Raw genomic sequence first — 12,974 nt, 5'->3', positions numbered from 1 at the left:
ATCCCTCAATATCTCTATTAATATTTTTTGTTTTCAAGTGCATTTTGCACAATGTTTATACAACCTCTTTTCATGTTGGTGTCATTCACAGGTATATCTATCACACACTTGGACTTTCACTCTTAGTATCTTTCACCTAAAGTGTGCTTTCTAGACTTCCCTGGTGGCCTAGTGGTTAAGAATCTGCCTGCCAAAGCACAGGACACAGATTTGATCCCTGGTCCAGGAAGATTCCACATGCCTCAGGGCAACTAAGGACATGCTATGCAACTAATGAGCCAGTGTTCTAGAGCCTGTGCTCCACAACAGGAGAAGCCACTGCAAATGAGAAGACCAAGCATCACAACTAGAAAAAAGCCCATGCTCAGCAATAAAAAGACAGCACAGCTGAAAATAAATGAATAAATAAATAAAATTAAGTTAAAAATATAATAAAAAATACAGTCTACTTCTTCTACATAGTACATACTTAGATCAGGGTTTGTCTATTTCATATGAGGTGAAACTCTCTTCCTCCTGTTTGGACCATATCATTCATTCACTCTTAGTATTATTGACATAGATGCAATACACCTGGCATTTACCTTTTGTGTTTTACAGCTCTTAAATTTTTAATTCTTACAGAAGGTAAAGAATCTGCCTGCAATACAGTAAACCCAGGTTCAATCACTGGGTCGGGAAGATCCCCTGGAGAAGGGGATGGCTACTCACTCCAATATTCTTGCCTGGAGAAATCCACGGACAGAGGGTTGCAAAGAGTTGGACATGACTGAGCAACTAACACTTTTAATTCTTATGCTATGCTATGCTAAGTCACTTCAGTCGTATCTGACTCTGTGTGACCCTATAGACGGCAGCCCACCAGGCTCCCCCATCCCTGGGATTCTCCAGGCAAGAACACTGGAATGGGTTGCCATTTCCTTCTCCAATGCATGAAAGTGAAAAGAGAAAGTGAAGTCGCTCAGTCGTGTCCAACTCTTAGCGACCCCATGGACTGCAGCCTACCAGGCTCCTCCGTCCATGGGATTTTCCAGGCAAGAGTACTGGAGTGGGGTGCCATTGCCTTCTCTTAGTCCTTTATAAATTTATTTTTCATTAAATGAATATATTCTAGTACTTTCATTTCTAAATGGCTTCTCCATTAGATATTTAAAAAAAATTTAAAGGTTCCTCTTTAAAAATATATGCATTGATTACTTATTATCATAGCTTAATCCCAGGGATACAAGAAAGCATTCATATAAAGCTTTATTCTTTTCCCTTTTTTTATTATTGTCATGCAGATTATATTAATGACACAATCCTCTCAAATAGTCTGGTACACTTGTGTACCATCTGTGGTCATTTCCTTTGCTCAGTACAGTTTACTGTCACACTTGTGCTTTTGAATGGTAAATGTACTAACATGGGTATCACATTGCTATATATTGTAGTGTACTAACACATGACACACATAGGATTTTACATAGTTCCTTTCACATCAATTAAAAGAAAATTGTATTACTTCTGCCTTTTATTCTTATGGCATTAAATATACAAGTGTTTTTCTTTGTTAACGTTAATATGAACTACTTTCTGGAAACCCTGGTATTCAAGCTAAAGAACTCCTCTTGTAATTCCTGTGAGGCAATTGTCTATTAATATATTTTTTCAGTTGTTATTGATTTGAGAGCATCTTTGTTTTGTCTCTTTCAGAAGGTAGTTTTGGTCAAGATGGACTTCTTGGTTGATAGGTTTTATTCTTAGCACACCTTGAATGTTTCCCTCTGCCTTTTGGCCTCCCTGTTTTTTTGCTGAGATATCACCTAATTTTACTGGTCATTTTTCAAATGCCCTTTATCCCCACTATACAGTTCCAACTCCTATTTCTATGCATGTCTAATATTTCTGTTATAAACTAGATATTTTAGGCAATATAATGCAGGTACTCTGGGTACTGGACATATTTCTTCAGGACTTTGTTATAAGAGTACCAGCTTTATCAGTTTTTTGTTTGTTTTTTGGTGGAGAATGTGAGTAATGATCCAGCATTATTTTAATGAAGCTTGATCCCTACTTTTTGAGAAGACAGAGTTAGTGTATTGAATTATGGATATGCAGATTATGATCTCGGAGAAGGCAATGGCACCCCACTACAGTACTCTTGCCTGGAGAATCCCAGGGATGGGGGAGTCTGGTGGGCTGCCATCTATGGGGTCGCACAGAGTCGGACACAACTGAAGCGACTTAGCAGCAGCAACAGCAACTTGAAAACACATGAAATTGTAAAACTCACTAGTAAAGGTGAATATTCAGATGGTTTGACCTATGATTTTTCAACTTTGTGATGGTGCAAAAGCAATATGCATTTGGTAGAAGCCAGACTTTGAATTTTGATCTTTTCTTGGGCCAGCAACACACAGTGTGTTACTGTCTTGAGATGCTGGGCAGCTGCAGTGTGCCAGTGCTCCCAGTCAGCCACACAATCACAGGGGTAAACAACAGACACGCTTACAACAATTCTGCATCTATGCAGTCATTGTATTTTTCACTTTCAGTGCAGTATTCAGTAAATTACATGAATTATTCAACATTCTATTATAAAATAGGCTTTGTGTTAGCTGATTTTCCACAACTATCGGCTAAGGTAGTGTTCTGAGCATGTTTAAAGCAGTCTAGGTTAGGCTATAATATTTGATAGGCTGGGTGTATTAAATGCATTTTAGACTTATGATATTTTCTGCTTATAATGAGTTTATTAGGATATAACTTCATCATGAATTGAGGAAGAGGACGTGAGTTTGAGTGAACTCCGGGAGTTGGTGATGTACAGGGAGGCCTGGTGTGCTGCAATTCATGGGGTCCCAAAGAGTTGGACATGACTGAGTGACTGAACTGAACTGAGCTTAATCAAATTCAGAATATGCTAAATACTGTGTCTTAGTCTATACAATTTGTTATGACAAAAGTGCTGTACTGGGTAACCTATAAACAACAGAAATTTATTTCTCAAAGTTCTGGAGATTAGTAACTCTGGCTGGCTCTCTCTGGCACAGTCCACTTCATCAAAGACAGCCACCTTCTCACTATAATCTCACATGGAAGAAGCATAACAGGACTCTCTTTGACCTCTTTTATAAGGGCACTAATCTCTTTTATGATGGTTGTGTCCTCATGACATAATCATCTCCCAAAGGCCCCTCCATCTCCTAATACTATCACTTTCAGTGTCAAAATTTTAATATATGAAGTTTGAGGGGAAATAAACATTCATAAAATCCTATATAGTGGTATGTAAAACACTTTTAACTCTAGCAAAAAGTTTAAAAAGACAAAAGTACTAAAAATTAACTATAGCTACAATAAATTGTTAATGTATACAAAATGCAAAAGTATGTAAATTGTGATATCTATAATAAAATGGGGGATAATTAAAGGATAGTTTTAATACTTGATTTAAATAAATTTCTTAATTTAAATTCTTATATTTTATATAGGTCCCATAGCAATCACAAAGAAAAAATCTGAATAGATACAAAGGACTCCCCAAAAGTCAAAACTATCTTGAGCCAGAAGAACAAAACTGGAAAACATAATTTCTGACTTCTAACTATTACAAAGCTGTGGTAATAATCAAAACTATCCATGTTGATATATGGCAGAGGCCAACACAATATTGCAAGAATACACAGAAGAACCTTACAAAAAGAATACACAGAAGGACTGTACAAAAAAGATCTTCATGACCCAGATAATCACGATGGTGTGATCACTCACCTAGAGCCAGATATCCTGGAGTGTGAAGTCAAGTGGGCCTTAGAAAACATCGTTATGAACAAAGCTAGTGGAGGTGATGGAATTCCAGTTGAGTTATTTCAAATCCTGAAAGATGATGCTGTGAAAGTGCTGCACTCAATATGCCAGCAAATTTGGAAAACTCAGCAGTGGCTACAGGACTGGAAAAGGTCAGTTTTAATTCCAATCCCAAAGAAAGGCAATGCCAAAGAATGCTCAAACTACAGCACAATTGCACTCATCAAACACGCTAGTAAAGTAATGCTCAAAATTCTCCAAGCCAGTCTTCAACAATATGTGAACTGTGAACTTCCTGATGTTCAAGCTGGTTTTAGAAAAGGCAGAGGAACCAGAGATCAAATTGTCAACATCTGCTGGATCACTGAAAAAGCAAGAGAGTTTCAGAAAAACATCTATTTCTGCTTTATTGACTATGCTAAAGCCTTTGACTGTGTGGATCACAAGAAACTGTGGAAAATTCTGAAAGAGATGGGAATACCAGACCACCTGACCTGCCTCTTGAGAGACCTATATGCAGGTCAGGAAGCAACAGTTAGAACTGGACATGGAACAACAGACTGGTTCCAAATAGGAAAAGGAGTACGTGAAGGCTATATATTGTCACCCTGCTTATTTAACTTCTATGCAGAGTACATCATGAGAAACGCTGGGCTAGAAGAAGCACAAGCTGGAATCAAGATTGTTGGGAGAAATATCAATAACCTCAGATATGCAGATGACACCACCCTTACGGCAGAAAGTGAAGAGGAACTAAGAAGCTTCTTGACGAAAGTGAAAGTGGAGAGTGAAAAAGTTGGCTTAAAGCTCAACGTTCAGAAAACTAATATCATGGCATCTGGTCCCATCACTTCATGGGAAATAGATGGGGAAACAGTGGAACCAGTGTCAGACTTTATTTTTGGGGGCTCCAAAATCACTGCAGATGGTGATTGCAGCCATGAAATTAAAAGACGCCTACTCCTTGGAAGGAAAGTTATGACCAACCTAGATAGCATATTGAAAAGCAGAGACATTACTTTGCCAACAAAGGTCCAGCTAGTCAAGGCTATGGTTTTTCCTGTGGTCATGTATGGATGTGAGAGTTGGACTGTGAAGAAGGCTGAGTGCCAAATAATTGATGCTTTTGAACTGTGGTGTTGGAGAAGACTCTTGAGAGTCCCTTGGACTGCAAGGAGATCCAACCAGTCCATTCTAAAGGAGATAAGTCCTGGGTGTTCTTTGGAAGGAATGATGCTAAAGCTGAAACTCCAGTACTTTGGCCACCTCATGCAAAGAGTTGACTCATTGGAAAATAGCCTGATGCTGGGAGGGATTGGAGGCAGGAGGAGAAGGGGATGACAGAGGATGAGATGGCTGGATGGCATCACTGACTCGATGGACGTGAGTTTGAGTGAACTCCGGGAGTTGGTGATGGACAGGGAGGGCTGGCGTGCTGCAATTCATGGGGTTGCAAAGAGTCGGACATGAATGAACGACTAACTGAAGTGAACTGAACACAACATTGTAGAAAAACTATTTTCCAATAAAAAACAATCAAAACTAGAATAAAAATAGACATATAGATCAATGGATCAGAACAGAGAGCCTAGAAATGAATCCACACTTTTATAGTCAACTGATCTTAAAAATAAGCTGTGGAAAATTCTGAAAGAGATGGGAATACCAGACCACCTGACCTGCCTCTTGAGAAACTGTATGCAGATCAGGAAGCAACAGTTAGAACTGGACATGCAACAACAGACTGGTTCCAAATAGGAAAAGGAGTACATCAAGGCTGTATACTATCAACCTGATTATTTAACTTATATGCAGAATACCTCATGAGAAACTGGGCTGGAGGAAGCACAAGTTGGAATCAAGATTGCCAGGAGAAATATCAATAACCTCAGATATGCATATAACACCACCCTCAGATATAAGCATCTGAATGCAGAGATCCAAAGAATAGATGAGATGGTTGGATGACATCACTGACTCAACGGACATGAGTTTGGGTGAACTCTGGGAGTTGGTGATGGACAGGGAGGCCTGGTGTGCTGCGGTTCATGGGCAAAAAGTCAGACGCGACTGACCGGCTGAACTGAACTGAACTGATCTTCAAAATCTGTACCAAAAACACACAAAGGGGAAAGAAGAGTTTCTTTCATAAATCACTCTGTGAAAACTGAATTTCCACATGAAAACAAATAAAATTGGATTCTTGTATCTCATCATATACAAAAATCAATTTGAAATAGATGACTTAAATGTATGACCTGAAACTGTAAAACTGCTAAAAGGGAACACATGGAGAGAGCTTCTTGGCATTGACCTGGGATGTGAGTTTTGGATATGAGCCCAAAAGCATAGGCAACAATAACAAGAACTAAAACAAATGGGAGTGCATAAAAAATAAAAATTTTGCAAACAAAGGAAATAATCAACAATATTGTAACCTATGAAATGGGAGAAAATAAAAGAAAACCATCTATCCAATAAGGGGTTAAAATGTCTAAGGAACTTTAACAAATAAACAGCAAAATATGAATAACCTGATTAAAAAATAGTGAAGAATATGAATAGATATTCTCAATAGAAGATGTACAAATCTCCAAAAGTTTATAAAAAGATGCTCAAACATTGCTGCTGCTGCATCGCTTCAGTCGTGTCTGACTCTGCACGACCCCATAGACGGCAGCCTACCAGGCTCCTCTGTCCCTGGGATTCTCTAGGTAAGAACATGGAGTGGGTTGCCATTTCCTTCTCCACTCAAACATTAGGGAAACACAAATCAAAACCAGGAGATAACACCTCACACTAATCAGATTGGCTATTATCAAACAGACAAAAGATAACAAGTGTTGATAAAGGAACCTTGTACATTGTTGGCAAGAATACAATTCACACAGTCATAATGCAGAAATAGTCTGGAAGTTCTTTAAAAATTAAAAGTAAAACTATCATATGATCCAGTAATTCCACTTCTGGGTATATATCTGAAGGAAATGAAATTAGTATCTCAATGAGATTATGGCACTCCCATATTCATTACAACATTATTCACAGTAGCTAGAATATTGAAACAATCTAAGTGTCTGTCTTTTGTTTAATGGATAAATAAAAGATAGCATGTGTACACACACACACACACACACACACACACACATGCAATGGAATATTATTCAATTTTTAAAGAAAGAAAGAAATCCTGACATTGCGACAACATGGATAAACCTGGAGGACATTACGCTAATGAAATAAGCCAGACAGAAAGACAAATACTACATGATCTCACTTACATGTGCAATCTGAAAAAGTTAAACTCACAAAAGCAGAGACTAAAATGGTGTTTGCCAGCAGTGAGTACTCTGTAGGAGAACTGAGGACATGTTGGTCAAAGGAACAAACTTTCAGTTGTAAGATGAGGCAGTACTGGAGATCTAATGTAGAGTACGGTGACTAGTTAATAATAACGTTAAGTTGAAATTTGCTAAGAGAGTTGATCCTGAGTGTTCTTACCACACACACAAGGTGACTATGTGAAGTGAGAGGAATACTAACTAGCTGATTGTGGTAATTATTGCATAATATATGTGTATCAAGACATCTTACACATCTTAAATACATAAAATTTTAATTTGTCAATTATGCTTCAATAAACCTGAAGGGGAAAAGAAAAATATCAAGCATCTTAAGTTTTTCCCCTGCCTTGCTCACTTCCCCCTGTGAGTCCCTGTCTTCATCTCCCTTTCTTTGTGCTCTTAAACTGCCAATCACTGATATCGTTTGCATTTGTGTGCAAAAGAAGGAGACATCTTTTGTCTTAGAAAACTTGTCCTCTCATGTCCAGCACCACAGCCTTGGATTGTCACATAAGGAATAAACACACCTCCTTCACAGATAGAAAGATAAGGTCTTCTCTGAATGAGACTATATGAACAAGCAAACAGAATACACTTGCTGCACTTCATGATGTAGTATTTTTTGTAGAAAAAAATGAATAATCCCTTAGTGCTGTGGTCACTGTGGTTTCCTTTTTTGTAAAGTTCAGGCTCTGACCACTCTTGCAGCCTCAAAGTAAGAATCTCTGAGCTATATGGTGAAGTCAGAGAACATAATCTCTCGAGTCAGGAAAGAATCTTTGAGAAGGGGCTGAGCCCCCCAAAAAAGCCAGGTCCGTGGTAGAGAGATGCTGTCCTAACCCCACCCAGGGCCCATGTTGAGCTTTTCTACTTACCCAAGATCAGCAGTGATGCCCACAGCAGCATGAAGACTTGGTCTGCCCAGGGCAGAGGCCAAAAGAGAAGCTTTCTCAGGAATAACGCTTTTGTGGTTGATCTCAAAGTTGTACACTACCACCCTAGCCCGAAGATAGGCATCTGTGAAATAGCTTTTTCAAAGAGCAGGATGCATTAGTAAACTAGAAAAAAGGAAGTGGGAGTTCCCATTTTTAACTACTAATCAAAGTTTCCTGCCCTGTGATCAAAGTGATAAAAATAAATGTTAGGGTTTTTGACACCACGTTTCTATTGCTGGAAAAATGGCTTAAGGAAAGCATGGAAGATAGCTCTAAAATAATGTTTATTATGACATCATTCATATTAGCTAGACACTGGAAGAAACATTATAGGACTGAATAAACATGGTGATGGTTTAGTCACTAAGTTGTGTCCGACTCTTGTGGCCCCAAGGACTGTAGCCTACCAGGCTCCTCTGTCCCTGGGATTCTCCAGGCAACAATACTGGAGTGGGTTGCCATTTCCTTCTCCAGAATAAACATAGGACTGCTTAAGAATATTCTGATACATCTAAATAATGACACACCATGAAGACATTAAGAATGAGATAAGCTTGTACATGTAAGAAAGCAAGACAGCCTTGATAAATGTGAAGACAAAAACGTGGGGAGGAGATTGGTATTTATACTAATATTACATTGGGGTAAATGTAAAATATAGAGTACATGTATAAATAAATTGATATAAGAATCCTTTCTTATTTCCTGGGAAATAAACCTAAAATAGTGGTTATATTTTCAGAACTATGGAATGGAAGAAGATATTTTATTTTATGTCTTTCTATACATGCTATCCAGAGAAGGCAATGGCACCTTACTCCAGTACTCTTGCCTGGAAAATCCCATGGACGGAGGAGCCTGGTAGGCTGCAGTCCATGGGGTCGCGAAGAGTCAGACACGACTGAGCGACTTCACTTTCACTTTTCACTTTCATGCATTGGAGAAGGAAATGGCAACCCACTCCAGCGTTCTTGCCTGGAGAATCCCAGGGACGAGGGAGCCTGGTGGGCTGCCGTCTATGGCGTCGCACGGAGTTGGACACGACTGAAGCAACTTAGCAGCAGCAGCAGAAGCATACATGCTACATGCTTAGTCGCTCAGCTGTGTCTGACTCTTTGTGACACCATGGACACCTCTGTCCATGGGGTTTTCAAGGCAAGAATACTGGAGTGGGTTGCCATTTCCTTCTCCAATGTCTTTCTATACAGTTTTTTTGTTGTTTGTTTTTAATTTCTGTATATGTGAATTGCTTCGATAACTTTTTAAAAGTCAGGTTTTCATCCTGGTATACTGACATTACCTGCCATGAGGAATGCCAGTTTCTTATTTTCAAATAGTTTTCCCCACCTTTTCTTTCTGGGTCTGTATTCTGGTCTTCTTAAAGTGAAAGTGAAAGTGGCTCAGTCGTGTCTAACACTTTGCAATCCCACTGACTGTAGCCTGCTAGGCTCCTCTGTCCATGGAATTCTCCAGACAGGAATACTGTGAGTGAGTGTAAAGTCATTCAGTAGTGTCTGACTCTTTGCAACCCCATGAACTGTAGCCCACCAGGTTTCTCTGTCCATGGAATTTTTCAGGCAAGAGTACTGGAGTGGGCATTTCCTTCTTCAAAGAATACTGTAGTGGATGGCTATTCCCTTCTCCAGGGGATCTTCCCAACCCAGGAATGGAACCCAAGTCTCCCTTATTGCAGGCAGATTCTTTTCCATCTGAGCCACCAAGGAATCCCTTAAGGGACCATTTAATTTCATATTAAAATGGCAGAAGTTAACAATGAAGAGAAAATATTAAAAGCATCTAGAGTAAGCATTTTGTTACATATAAGGGAACATTCATAAGATTATCAGTAGATTATATAGTAGAAACTTTGCAGGCCAGAAGGGAGTGAAGTGATATATTCAAAGTGCTTAAACAAAAGAATATTTAAAAAAAATCCAACCAATAATACTCTACCCAGAAAAGTTATCATCTAGAATAGAAGGAGAGGGAAGCACAGGCTAAAGGACTTTTCACCACTAAACTGGCTTTACAAGCAGTATAAAAAGGGACTTATTTAAACAGAAAAGAAAGTTTAGTTTCTAAAAAATATATATATATATATATATATAAAAGAAAATATTTCAGTAAAAAGGTAAATATACAGTAAGCCAGTCAATCAGTTCAGTTGCTCAGTCATGTCTCACTCTTTGCAACACCATGGACTGAACATGCCAGGCTTCCCTGTCTACCACCAATTCCTGGGGCTTGCTTAAAGTCATGTGCATCGAGTTGGTGATCCCATCCAACCATCTCACCCTCTGTCATCCCCTTCTCCTCCTGCCTTCAATCTTGCCCAGCATCAAGATCTTTTCCAATGAATCAGCTCTTCACATCAGGTGGCCAAAGTATTGGAGTTTCAGCTTCAGCATCAGTCCTTCCAATGAATATTCAGGATTTATTTCCTTTAAGATTGACTCGTTCAATCTCCTTGCCATCCAAGGGACTCTCGAGAGTCTTCTCCAACACCACAGTTCAAAAGTATCAATTCTTCAGTGCTCAGCTTTCTTTATGGTCCAACACTATCATCCATACATGACTATTGGAGAAGTCATAGCATTGATTAGACAGGCCTTTGTCAGCAAAGTTATGTCTCTGCTTTTTAGTATGCTGTCTAGTTTGGTCATAGCTTTTCTTCCAAGGAGCAAGTGTCTTTTAATTTCATGGCTGCAGTCACCATCTGAAGTGATTTTGGAGCCCAAGAAAATAAGGTCTAACACTGTTTCCATTGCTTCCCTGTCCATCTATTTGCCATGAAGTGTGGGGACCAGATGCTATGATCTTAGTTTTTTGAATGTTGAGTTTTAAGCTAGCTTTTTCACTCTCCTCTTTCATTTTCATCAAAAAGCTCTTCACAATACTGGATGTTTGGGGCTGGTGCACTGGGACGACCCAGAGGGATGGTATGGGGAGGGAGGTGGGAGGAGGGTTCAGGATGGGGAACACATGCATACCTGTGGTGGAATCATTTTGATATATGGCAAAACCAATACAATATTGTAAAGTTAAAAAATAAAATTAAAAAAAAAAAGCTCTTCAGTTTCTCTTCACTTTCTGCCATAAGGGTGGTGTCATCTGCATATCTGGGGTTATTGATATATGTCCCAGCAATCTTGATTCCAGTTTGTGCTTCATCCAGCCCAGCATTTCACATGATGTAGTCTGCATATAAGTTAAATAAGCACGGTGACAATATACAGCCTTGATGTACTCCTTTTCCTATTTGGAACCAGTCTGTTGTTCCATGTCTGGTTCTAACTGTTGCTTCTTGACCTGCATACAGATTTCTCAGGAGGCAGATCAGGTGGTCTGGTGTTCCCATCTCTTGAAGAATTTTCCACACTTTGTTGTGATCCACACAGTCAAAGGCTTTGGCATAGTCAATAAAGCAGAAGCAGATGATTTTCTGGAACTCTTTTGCTTTTTGTGTGATCCAGTGGATGCTGGCTCTTTTGATCTCTGGTTCCTCTGCCTTTTCTAAAACAAGCTTGAATATGGAAGTTCATATTTCATGTACTGTTGAAGCCTGGCTTGGAGAATTTTGAGCATTACTTTGCTAGCCTGTGAGATGAATGCAGTTGTGCAGTAGTTTGAACATTCTTTGGCATTGACTTTTCTTAGGATTGGAATGAAAACTGACCTTTTCTAGTCCTGTGGCCACTGCTGAGTTTTCCATATTTACTGGCATATTGAGTGCAACACTTTAACAGCAACATCTTTTAGGATTTGAAATAGCTCAACTGGAATTTCATCACCTCCACTAGCTTTGTTCTTAGTGATGTTTCCTAAGGTGAAGGGTGAAGTAAATGAAAGGCAAAGCCTGGCGACCCCACCATGGGGATACAGAGTGGGAAGGGGTTGGGGGTGTAGGGGTGGGCGTGGAAGTGATAAGTCTCATCTTAGCTTTCCAGTCCTAGGAGGAGATTGGAAAGGACCAAAACAAGGCAGGGGATGGGAAGTAGGGGAAGAGCATCTTAGCTTTCTTACTCTGTCGCCTTAAATTTGTTGTGTAAGATGACAGGAGCATATTATTATCTTTGTCCCAACTGTGCTTCATGAGAGATTTAAGGAATCCCCAGTCACCAGGAAAAATTGTGTCCAGGCTTAGGCTCCAAATAGGTTTGATTCAAGAGTAGCTATGTGTCCACTCTCTGGGACTGTGCTGTAAGATCTGGAATAAGCAAGACCCTAGGGAAGGTAAAGATGGCAGAGTAGAAAGATATGTGCTCACCTTCTCCTGTGAGAACTCCAATATTTCAGCTCACTGCTGAACAACCATCAACAGGAGAATGTTGAATCCTACTAGAAAAAGATACCCCACATCCAAGGGCAAAGGAGAAACCCCAACAAGACAGTGCGAGGGGAAAATTCTTATTTATAATCAAACCCCATATCCACCAGAGATGCTTGGAGGGCTCAAATGAAATCTTATGTGCACCAGGACCCAGAGACACTGCAGAGACTGAGCCAGACCTGCCTTTGAGTGTTTGAGTCCCCCCTGCAGAGCCATGGGTCAGCAGTGGCTTTCCATGGGGACAGGGGCTCTTGGTGCAGCAGACCTGGGTCATGCAGCGTGTGGCACAAGCCCTCTTGGAGGAGGTCACCATTAGCCCCACCATAGAGCCCCTGACTGACCTACCCACAAACTGTAGAACAATTATACCAAGAAATTCTCATATTGTTAAGAAAGTTCTAGGACCCACAACAGATTTCCCAACCTGGAGATCTGGCAAAGGGACTAAGAACCCCCAGGGAATTTGACTTTGGAGGCCAATGGGATTTAATTACAGAATTTCCACAGGACTGGGGAAACAGACTCTTGGAGGGCACAAACAAAAGTGCCCTTTTGTGCAAGAAAGCCAGGAGC

The sequence above is a fragment of the Bubalus kerabau genome, chromosome 6, assembly GCF_029407905.1.
Source record: "Bubalus kerabau isolate K-KA32 ecotype Philippines breed swamp buffalo chromosome 6, PCC_UOA_SB_1v2, whole genome shotgun sequence".
Classification (NCBI taxonomy): Eukaryota; Metazoa; Chordata; class Mammalia; order Artiodactyla; family Bovidae; genus Bubalus; species Bubalus kerabau.
The sequence above is the reverse complement of the archived record's forward strand: the minus strand, read 5'-3'. Positions refer to the sequence as shown.